At 34.5% G+C, this 12,579-nt stretch overlaps 1 protein-coding gene across 5 annotated transcripts in view; it reads right to left on the bottom strand.

Moving 5' to 3' along the window:
- Positions 1-12,579, bottom strand: part of Arfip1 (ADP ribosylation factor interacting protein 1) — a 95,496-nt gene that overhangs the window by 81,360 nt on the left and 1,557 nt on the right. The gene's annotated exons all lie outside the window — the stretch shown is intronic.

The following is a 12,579-nucleotide window of genomic DNA, read 5'->3' as shown; positions in this document are numbered from 1 at the left end:
AACCTAGTACAATGCCTGGCACCTAATAAGCTCTCAGAGAATGGCTCCATTAACCTACTTTTTCTACTTGTAAGCACTCTGACCCAGAGATTTTAAAAAGCAGGTTTAAATTAGCAGACTAATAAGTGGGGAATTAATTATTTTTTAAGTGATAAACACAGAAGTTATTCATATTAATAGAATATCACATCATGTTTCAATGTGTATACATTGTATGATCAGGTTAAACATCTATTTCTTACTGATTACTTCTTTATGGCCAAAACATTGAAAATCCTTCCTATTAGTTTCTTTAGTTATATAGTACATAATTATTACCTATAATGAACCCACTGTGCAATAACAGCACACTAGAATTGCTTACTTCTACCTCCCTGTATCTTAGTACTCACTGAGCAACCTCTCCATTCCTCCCTCTCCCTTACTCCCCCGGTCTCTGGTAACTACCACTCTACTCTCAACTTCTACGAGATCAACCTTCACAGATTTTACATGAGTGAGAGCATCCAATACTTGTCATTCTGCGCTTGGCTTATTTCACTTAGTGATCTACACGTTGCCTAAAATGACAGGATTTCATTCTAAACAGGAAAAAATCACAAAGCATTCTTAAATCTTACTTTGATTAATTTTAAACTCCTATAATGCTTTAAAATGGGGCACAAATTCAGTTTACACTCTCATACCTGGTCTGCTATTATTATTACTACTAACATTATTATTATAGCATTCCCTTTGGACATGACACATTTGGGTATAGTTAAAAACACAGGGAATGGGCTGGGGTTGTGGTTCAGTGGTAGAGTGCTTGCCTAGCACAGGTGAAGCACTGGGTTTGATCCTCAGCACCACATAAAAGTAAAAATAAATAAATAAAATAAAGTATTGTGTCCATCTACAACTAAAAAAATAATAAACACAGAGGGAATGTCTAACATGGATTTTAATGTTAACTTATAGACAAATTTGAACGATTCATTACTCCACAGTGGTTTCATTCAGATCACTGTCACGCAGACTTCACTCTCTGCTGAGCAGGAAATTTCTAATTTAACATCTATCAGAGGAACATTCACATAAAAAAAGTCCCATAAAGAGACTACTTGCACTTATTATTTATTGTGATGAGTCCCATCAATGACTGTGCTGCCACTCTTTCCAGTAGCTCACATACAAACTTTCCCTAATTATCTCTCAACAATACTGATTCAGAAATCAGATCACTGAAAATCAAATTCATAAACTAAGACAAATCAGTACACATAATTCTCTAGTTTCTCAGGATTACATACATCTAACAACACTGGTTTTCCAAATAACGAACAGTCAAGTCATCATAAATGACAAAGAATCTACCAATAATACATACTTGCCAAACAGAACTCATCAATTTTTAGACTAAAAGTAAATTACTTGGCTCTAAATTCCTCATGGAAGTTGGTCACATAATGATGTACCTCACACATCACTACTTATACAAGTGGCAATTGGTAAGACACATAGCAGCTGCAGTCAGAAGACCCCATGTTGTGTCCTACCCTCATCGATTCCTCTAAATCAGCCACCACTGAAAGAAAGAAAGAAATGCTGAAATGAACCCCTGTGGTGTTGGACTGGAACCCCTGTGGTGTTGGACTATATCAGTATAAATTCATAGTTTTTAATATATGCACATATTTATGTGTGTTAATTTACTTTCCTAGCTCTGTTCACTAAGGGCCTAGAAGCAAAGACACTGCGGTGACAGTAAGTATATCTGGTGCCCAGATTTTGGTCTCTAAATACTTCAATAAAAAGAATCAAGACTCTAGACAAAGTAGTTGATTCTAAGACTGAGACAGGAAAATATAAGATGGGCTAGAACATCATCTTGTGTCAGAAACTAAGAAAAATCTAAAAGAAAAAAAAATGGGGGGGTATCCAAAAGAACACAGGAGTCACTAGTGCTCCTTAAAAAACTGAAATAAATAAAGGATAGCACTGGATTTAAAAACACAGAATAAGTATTAATGAGTCCACAATGACATAAACAAACAAGCAAACAGGAGAAAAAGTGACTCTTCCTTAAAAAAGAACTTCAATTAAAAATATACAAAGAAAATAACAGCAAACAGAATCATCATCAGACACAAATACCACAAATGTTGCCAACAAGATTCACTCAGTAAATGCTAAAATGTATAAGCTCAGACACTGTACAAACACAAATTAAGAGACATGCTAAAAATTAACCGATCTGTTCTCTTCAAAGCGTCATGTTCATGAGAGACAAAGAAAGAATGAGAAACTTAGACTAGAAAAGACAATGGAGGGTTCCTGGATAGACTCCTGGAACAGAAAAAAGGACAGGAGTCGAAAATTTGGTTTAATTCTAATAAGATCTGCAGTTTAATCAATAATATTATACAAATGTTAACTGCCTACCCTTGTTAATTATGGTTACGTAAGATGTCAGCATCAGGGGGAGTAGGGTGAGGAATACAAGGGAATTCTCTGTACTCTTTTTGAAAATGTTCTATAAGTTTAAAATTAGATTTAAATATTTTTAATAACAGCAAAAAATTCTGAGCAAAGGTAAAAGAATTACCCTTAGATAAAAGGTGGCAATCTTTCACTCAGACACGAATCAAAAGAGGAAGGAACCTGTAGAGACAGCGAAGAATGGAATGTTGAAAATTACAGATCATTAGGGCAGTTCATTTTTGCTACCTTCTACTTTCTTATGAAATAGAATTTATCATCTGCTCCCTAATGTTAAAGTAGAACGAATTAGGAAAATATACCATAAACATTCGGCTCCAGGAAAGACCAAATAACCTGAGGCAGACAGTAAAACACAGCACAAAACTGAAAAATTGGCAGGGATGTGGCTCATTAGTAGAGTGCCTGCCTAGCATATGCAAGGCCCTGGGTCGGATTCCCCAGCACTAAAAAAAAAAAAAAGAGGAGGAAAACTATTTTCCAAGAGTTGCAGGGAAATATACTAAATCTTATGTTACTCATATTTTAAATGCTCTCACCTATTTACAATTATTTTGTAAAGATAAGCTTGTTTATAAGTTTCACTCATAACATATATGAGTGAAAAGATTAAAAAGTTAATGACTAGTAACTTGTGCTGTTTAAGATATACATTTTTCTGCTGGGGATCCAGTTCAGTGGCTGAGCACTTGCTTAGTATAAGCAGGGACCAGGGTTCAAACTCCTGCAATGCCCCTTCCCAGAGATATATATTTATATGAGTTCAATTATCTTTAAAGCAGAACAATAAATTACTACTATAAAACTACCACTCATATTCAAGCCCCCAGGCAGTTATACTGGAAGCCAAAAATGTCATAAAGCCATTTCTGGAGTTCATATTCTATAATTAGCCAGAGTTATTCATTAAATAATGAGTGTAAGGATCAAAGGCTTACAAAGAGAATTACTAATTAGCATTTGTAAAGATATATACATAATATCACCTGAAGTTTACAAGTCATATAACTGGGGCTGTTTTGATTTTACTATAAAAATCATTTTTGATTTCTATAAGCTGAATGAATAGGTCTATCCAGAGGGAAAATAATGAGGGAGAATTCTATACCCTACAACAAAATGCATTTGGGGTCTTAGATCCCTGGATAAAGCAGCCCGGTATTAACTTTGCCAGATCCCCAAAGATAAGAGCATAAGGTGAAACAAAAGACTCTATGGATAGAAGAGAAAAACAAAACAGACTCCATGTACAGTCAATGTTGCCGCTGAGTTCAAAGACTCAGCAGTCTGATACTAAAGTTTCTATGGGATAAGAGTTGTTGAACAGAAATCATAATGTAAGTGCTCATATACCACTGGAGGTCTAAAATAGTATGCCCAAGACACAGGAGGGCAGATATAAACAGGGCAAGCATACACATGATAAACAAGGCTCATCACATTGGATTATGAATTTAGTAAAATAAGTATATAATAGAAGCTAAAGCAAAATTCACTTGTACAAAACAGTACACATAAGTCTTCAGAGAAATTTACTGATTTTTTTATAATAAATCTTCACAGAAACATCTTGAGTAATTCTTTGTGTGAATAGCAAAAAAAAAAAAAAAAAAAAAAAGTTTGAGAAGTACTATAAATAACAACAACATATGGAATGAGTTCCAATTGGTGAGTCAAGGTTAAATACAGAACACTGAACTGAAAGTAGCAAGACCGGCTTGCTTTGATCCAATCTTGCTGAGCTTCTTTGACTGTTCTGTGACATTCCAGAGTCTGGTTACCATGCTAAAGATTAAAGATTAAAGAAAGTGGCTCTATATCTCTCACTCTCAATAGAATCTATTAGAATATGTCCACTCTTTCTCATTCATGAATAAACGGGAAGAGAATAGCAAGACGTGTTTTGATTTCATAATTCAATATTAATTTTCAAGTTGAACTTACTTTTACAGTTAAATTTGAATTAAACTACGTAGTGACTCCAATTAAAAAAAACATGTTTAGAGTTGAAAACAATATCCAAAATACAGAAGTTTTGTTTCATCAAACCAACTTAAAATAATCTTGTTTTCTATGATAGCTTTCCTAAAGAAAAAAAAAAAATCTTTCCGTACTATCCATGCAAATGATAGTGAACTGAAAATGATTTACCAAGCAATATATTCAAAATATATCACATTTCCTTTCATAAACAGAATAACCAAATAAAAAGAAATAAGATAATACAGAATCACCTCATGCTCTGTCTTTATAGTAATACCTATTTGGTAACTGTAAAAGCTGTTTTGACAGACATCTACAAGTCCTTTTAGATACTAATAAGTTTCAAGTTGCTCATTAAGATTAACACAAAAAGGGCTGGGATGTAGATGGGTGGTAAAGAGATTGCCTTGCAAGCACAAATCCCTGGGTTCAATCCCCAGCTCCAAAAAAGAAAAGGGGAAAAAACCAAAAAAGATAAACACATAAGATAAATTCAGATACTCTGACCAAATGCAGTTAATTCTTAATTACATTTAGTAAGAAAAACAACTTAGCAGTCATTCTAACAGATATTCAATTATGCCCATCTCCACCACCATAATCAATTTTTAACCAAGTAACAAAATTACTGTTTGGAGAAGACTTTTTCTTTTCTTCTTCAGACTATTACAGAGAAACTATTAAGAAGTAAAGGATAACACTCTCCATGCCTATAATCTCAGCAGCTGGAGGCTGAGGATCAAGTTCAAAGCCAGCCTTCAGCAACTTAGCAAGGCCCTAAGCAACTCAGGGAGACTCTGTCTTTAAATAAAATATTTAAAAAGGGATGGGGGTGTGGTTCAGCGGTTAAATGCCCTGCAATCCCTGGTACCAAAAAAATAAAACAAATAAAAACAAAAACTAAGCTGATCTCTGAAAACTGGCTGTAAATAAACTATAAATTATTCAGTGAACGGGTGGCTGCATTCTTCATATATGGCCAGTTGAGTTTCAGAACATTAGCAGTGAAGCCAACCAAAACCAAGAGAACCACTTGTTTCAGTGTTTACCATAACTAATTTCATTCTAGATCTAACAGGTTACCTATTATAAGTAAGAACTGTTTTTCTCCTTAGCAATGACTAACTGGAGAGTTACTCTGTTACTAAATCACCAAACCATATCAAATTAAACCCATTCAAATTTACAGGTAATTTTTTCAGTGGAAAAAAGTTCATGGTAAATAACCTGAGTATAGCTTAATATACATACAGATTTACATATAGTGTGCATATGCATAGGTTAGCATACAACCATATATTTTCTTGTTCTGTCTTCTGAGAGGGCCTAGAAACAATGAACCCTCAAAAGTAATGACAAACACACAGAACTCAGGAATTGGTTTCTAATCATTCTCTAATAAAAAGAATAAGGGCTCCTTGGAGAAAGTGCTGATTCTAGGACTGGGGCAGGTAATACACACCAAGATGAGCCTGGGGCATGTTGTAGTGTCAGAAAGTAAAAAAAAAAAAAAAAAAATTGCTCAAAAGTCAAAATGAAAACTACACAAATCTCACAATGATGGGGGTATGTCGAAGGAATCTAGGCATTAACTAAAAGATCTCCAATGGCTAAGGCTAGAACAATATGAGCAAAAAATAAGACTACTGGATTATAACTCAGTATAAAATAAATATCCATGAGTCATTCTGATATAAATGAATAAATCAATAAATGGGAAGAACAGATAAGTTTCCATATCGAATATTTCCCAAAAGTTTTTATAAATACTTGACCCTAAAGGAAGTGAACCATAATTCCCCATTCTCCAATTGTGTCCTTCACTAGGAGGTTCTCTTCTCAAGGAATTACAATATACAAAGGAAAGAGAAAAAAGTTACTTCATAGTGTACAAACCTGACAAGCCAAGTCATCAAGGTTTGACATCAACAGTACTAAGTGGTATTGACAGTATGATACTCTCAATGCATAACGGGAAATGGCAATGTGGTCTTCCTCCCCAAAACACATTAATCAGTCTAATTATGAGAAACACATCAAATAAATCCCAGTTAAGGGACAGTATACAAACTACCTGACTCATAATCTTTAAACTATCAATCTTGCAAAACAAGGATATCTGAGAAACTGTCAAACCAAAAGAACACACGACAACTAAATAGATTATAGTACCCTGGGTGGGATCTTGAAACAGAAAAAAGACATCAGGCAATGTGAATAAAATACGGATTTAATTAATCATAGTGTCAATATTGGTTAATTTTAACAAATATATAATAATGAAATATGTTAATCTATAACATGTTAATAATAGGAAGCATAATTATATATTAATATATTATTTAATGAGCATATTTATTAACATATTAATGTTAATAAAAGGTAGGGGGTATACACGACCTTTATACCATCTTCACAATAAAACTGTTAACTTAAATAAAGTTTACTATAAATAATCCAAGAACATGTTATATTTTATAAACTAATAATTTGTTTCCACATATCTGAAAAACTAATTGGCAATTTAGTCTAGCAATTTAACCTTTTTTGCCCTGGCATCAAACCAAGGGTATTTTAACCACGGAGCCATATCCCCAGCCCTTTTTATTTTTTATTTTGAGACAGTCTGGTTAAGTGTTCAGGGCCTCACTTAATTGCTGAGGATGGCTTTGAATTTTTGATCCTCCTGCCTCAGCCTCCCAAGTTGCTGGGATTACAGGGATGTGCCACGGTATCTAGCTAACTACTACTATTTTAACAACTATGTTATAAAAACTCATATTCAAATTTTATATTACAAAATTCCATGAGCTGAAATCTTCACATCAACTTAGAAATTTAATGAGTTTGATATACAGATGTCAGGTCCTGACCTAGGTCCTAGGAACTTAATAATGGGGGAAAAAAAGACAACTAGATATTATTCCTACCTTCAAAGGGTTTTAGGCCACTGAAGGGAAAGGCAACCTTATAATCCAACAAATAAAAGTCATCTGTAACTTTGGAAATGTATAATATTATTACCTTAATCTGGGAGGTAGGAGTATTCCCTAAAGAAGCAAAACTTGAGCTAAGGTGTGAACATGCAATGACAGGAGGGTAACAAGTGAAGTGAAGAAGAGTGGTTCAGACAAAGAGAAAGCATGTGCAAAAATGGCAGGGAGCAATCAAGTACAAAGGACTTTCACCCAGGCCAACCATGGGTGAAGTGGGTAGTTAGGCAGAAGATGAAGCTGGGGAACCATGCATTGATAAGGAGTTTTGTATTTTTACTCTAGAAGCAATGGAAAGCCATAGAACGATTAAAGAAGAGCATGAAAATCAGACCATATTTCGAAATAAATTATTGTGTCTTCAGGATGGGTAACAGATTACAGAAGGGTCAAAAGTAGCCAAGAATGGAGGCTAACAGAAGTTTCAGTCAAGCTAATGGTAACAAGCTAAGGTGGTGTGAGTGGAAATGGGAATAGATTCAAATGACATTTAGAAAGTAAGAATTATAAAACTTGTTGACACATTTGATGTTTCAGGGACAGGGATATAAGGATCACTCCTAGCTTTCTGGATTAGAAAATGAAAATATAATGGCATCTTTCACTCAAAAAAAAAAAAAAAAAGGAACAAAGAAAAAGGACCAGTGTTTGGGGGTTTGAAGAGGAGGAAGGGAAATCAGTTTAGTCTGAGACATACTGGATTTGAGATACCTTTAAGATATTTAAGAAGCTGTCAATCAGATACCAAGATATACATCTAGAGCTCAAGAGAGGAAACACTTATGTCCTTAGAAAGCTGACATCTTTATCCTAGAAAAGCAGCTAACTATAATCTCCAGTATCCAAGAAAAACATTAGACTTAGACTTTGACCATCTGGATTTAGTTAAAAACTGAGAGAGAACATGGCAATAATATTTCATCAGCTAAAACAAAAACTGCCAGGCACCATGGGGAACACAGGGATTTTCAAATCTTGCTTCAAAAATAAACTAATTATGTTACCAAACATATAATATTTTAACATTTTAGCAGGTTCGCAAATGTTGGTAATGTTCCAAACGTGCACTGTCCCATAAAAAGCAGCCACAAGCCACAAGTGGTCACTGAGCACCAAAATGAGGTTGGTGCAACTGAGGAACTGAATTTTTTATTTTATTTCAACTAATTTAAACAGCACATGTGGCTAGTTACTATCATATCAGAGAGAATAGGTTTGGGGCTTCCTCATATATTTCATCTGATTCTTAATAGCTACTTCTCAAATTAACTGAGAGAAGACATGAGGGTTAGAGGGACTGGGGAGTAGAAGAAACTTCTATCTGCAATTAGAATTTTTCTTTCAAGAACATATAAGAGTAGGGGATATAGTTCAGTGGGAGAGTACATGCCTAGCATGCACAGGCCCTGGGTTTGATCCCCAGCACCAAAAGAACCTATAGTATAGTACTTTAATAATTAAAATATTTTAATTTTAAAAGTAATTGTATACTGTATACAAAAGTAGAAAATACAAAAAGAGCTATAAGTCTATTTTTAAGAATAATCTAGGATTAGGGATGTTGCTCAATAGTGGAACATGCTTAGCACACAGAAGGCACTGGGTTCATTCCCTGTCACAAAAAAAAAAAAAAAAAAAAAAACCCACAGAAGAAATGGTCTACATTAACACTTAGCCATATATGAAGATGATCTACATTTTTAACCCTTTTGTTAGAATTACCTAAATACTAATGGCTCAAGTTACTTCAAGTTTTACTACATTTCTCTTTTTAATCCTCCTCTACCCAAACACCTTTACATCTGAATGATTGTCTCCAAACTGTGAAGATAACCCCTGACAGTCCACTTGACCATCTCCCTTACCAGCACCACCACCACCATCCATGCCACCAATGTCACACACTTTATCTGGAACCTGATCTCCACTCTCAATGTCCTGAAATTATTTAATCACTATAGTGATTTAGAAAGCCAGATTAGCACTCATTAAATGATAACTATTATGGGGTTCTAGGTGCCTGGAAACTACCTCAGAAAACAGAAATAACAACCAAAGCAGACAGGGTCCTGAGCATCCTAGAGATTACAGGTCCCTGCATGAACCCCTAAGGATTCTTTCTACCTAGCACATGAATTCTTGATCCATCCCCTTTTAGGTGTAAGACCTTGTACAAAGCACTTTACCTAAATCTCAATTTCTTCATTTCTACATGGCTATGTTATTTGTTTCACTAAATGACATGGCTGGAATAAACATGAGAACATATGTGAAAGTGCTTTGTAATTATTACATGCTAAACAAACATAAAGGTATGAAACATGGAGGAACATTTTCTTCTTTAGGGCAAAACTTTCCAACCACCATGCCAAGAATGGATTACAGATGTGCTGAAATACTGTCCCACTCCCTTGCCCCCAAAACTTTGAGTGAGCTAGGGAGGCCCTAGCTATAGTATGCCAACACAAATGTAATTATTTTGTATGTATGCTATGATGCAGAAAAGTTTGAAAACCCTGCTCTAGGATTCTATCTCATGCTAGCAGAAATGGGGGTTGACCAACTGACTTCCCCTCTGGATGATTTTAGGCCTCATCCCAAGTCTGCTGCTCTTACAATCCTGCTCCAAAATCCGTTATTGCTCCCCAAAGGATCAAAGAGAATCAAGCATGAATATCAAGGAGCTGCTAGTTCAATGCAATAGCAGATAGAAATGAAATCAAACAAAACTTTAGTGAGAAGATGGCAATGATAAAACTCTATTTTCACAAAAGAATTGAACAATTACCAGTTTTTACAACAGCCTTCAAAGCCCAAATATTCTAAACATTTATTTTTGGTGACAAATCTTTGTGCTTTGAGAGGAGATCTGAATTTTTCCAAATCCTGAATCACTGTGGGCTAGGGATGTAGTTCAGTGGTAGAGAATTTGTCTAACAAGCACAAGATCCTAGATTCAATCCCCAGCACCACCACAACTACGAACAAAAAAAGCTCAATACCCAGTGATTCAGATTCTAGTGATTAAGGTAAAGTGACAAAGTTAGGCAAAAACTTAGGATTCTATATGTCTCAATATGAAATAAAAGTAGTATCAGAAGCGGATTTCAAAGCAGATTGCCTCTAAGAATAACATTTACTTAAGTATGTTTGTTAAGGGGGAAAAATAATTCATTAAAAGATCATAAGTTCTTTTTTTAGAAATCAACTGCTAACAAAACTAAGCAACATCTGCTTATGACCATCTTAGGACAAAGGTTTAGAAGAGACGGAGAGGAATGAGAGATCAGAGAAGATCAGAAAATAAAGAGAAAAATACATATATATTTTGTCTCATAGAAATAGTTGAGAATCTGCTAGAGATATTAAGTAGTTTACATGACTATGTAAATGTAGTAGAAACCATTGATAACAAGATTGTTTTCAGACCCTTTCTTAACAAAGCCTTTTCCCTAGATCCCATAAGTAATGCTGGTATACATCTTTTAGATTGTCATGGACCTTAAGTCATCAACTTCCACAGTATGTGGAACAACTCACTTTTTTAATCTGTACAAATACTGTTTTTCATCTGTAGGTATATTACCTTAAGTTCCCTGCTAAATATATACCTTTCTCTATCCCAAATTTACTATTCTGAAATTTATTTATGCTTAAAGATGGTTTTTATGCCAAGATTATTAAATTATAACTTATTTTCATATTTTCCACTCTTTGTATGTCATTAAGGAACACAATACACCCACAGAGTTATACCACCAGGTGGGAAAACCCTACTGACTACCATCCTATAAACACTGTTCAAATTCACTTCTTTTTGTTGTACTTTTCAGTAGGACATTCAAGTAATTGTTCATCTACTGAAAAGCAATATAGGAAAAGACCTTTTCTTAATGTCTGATAGAAATCAGGTGACATATCCCCAATTCATTCCCAAAAGAATGTAACAGAAGTGTAACTATAGAGTAGTCTGCCGCCAAACACCTAGGATCAAATCCTGGCTTCATCTGTAATTCTGAACAGATTATTTTAGTTCCAGTTAGCCATTTGTTTCAATCTCTTCATCTATAAAACAGGGAGGTTAGTCACCTTATGAAGTTGCTAACAGGATTAGATGAAATACTCATGTAAAGCACTAAGCATGATTTCTGGCACAGTGGGCAAACAAATGCAATAGTCACTATGGAGTTAGATAAAATATAGCTTCTGAATTTGTCATTACCTTCGAAAGAAACTAATTTTAACATAACATTCTTTAAAAAGTTATGTTGACTGCTCCCCCAAGTTAGGATGCTACACAGAAGAAAGATCATTTTGTGAGTAAAATAACACCAGAAACTAGTTAGACTGATTCAGAAAAGTTGTATAACCCTCAAGTTCTAAAATTATATGAAACAAGTTTCAAACCTTTAGAACTTTAACCTTCAATCAAAAAATACTTCACAATCAAATCAATAAATATGAATTCTAAAACTTAAGTTTGGAAAGATTCTAACTTACTAAGATACAATCATTAAAATACCTAATGTAGAATGGAGGGAGAGGGTTTGTCAAGAGAAAGCAGCAACATAACAAAGGCTTAGGATCCACATGGAAGAAATATCTTATTTGTTCTTCCTTGAAAAACTAAAGCCCAAGGTAAATGCCAAGTGAAAACAAGATATGAAAGCAAAGTACAACCAGAATATAAATCTTTTACTCAGCTGTACCTAAGCACATGAGTTTATTAATCCCCTGGATCACCAAAGCATTGGCTACAGCCAGTCATGCCTAAAGAGAAACCTCAAACCACAAATCAGGAACTAAATAAATAGTGTCACTTCCTTCTGTAAGTCTAGGAAGAAATGTAGACACACTTAAATTCTGAAGTACTTAGAGATTTCAATATCAAGTTGGAATCCCTGCATTCTACTCTTCTTGGCCCCAAACAAGCCATTTACAATTTGGGAAAATAACAGTTCCACCAAAAAATCTGTTTTCACTAACTTCAACAAGACACTAAGAAGTGCTTTTAATCTATTTAGACATATATCTCTGTTGAGAACTTGCATAAAGGAATGGACATTCTCTCCAGAACAGGGCAAAAAAAAAAAAAAAAAAAAAAAAAAAGGCACTCAAACAA

This window comes from Sciurus carolinensis, chromosome 10, assembly GCF_902686445.1.
Source record: "Sciurus carolinensis chromosome 10, mSciCar1.2, whole genome shotgun sequence".
Taxonomy (NCBI): Eukaryota; Metazoa; Chordata; class Mammalia; order Rodentia; family Sciuridae; genus Sciurus; species Sciurus carolinensis.
Note: the sequence above shows the minus strand (reverse complement) of the source record. Positions and strands in the feature narration are given on the sequence as shown.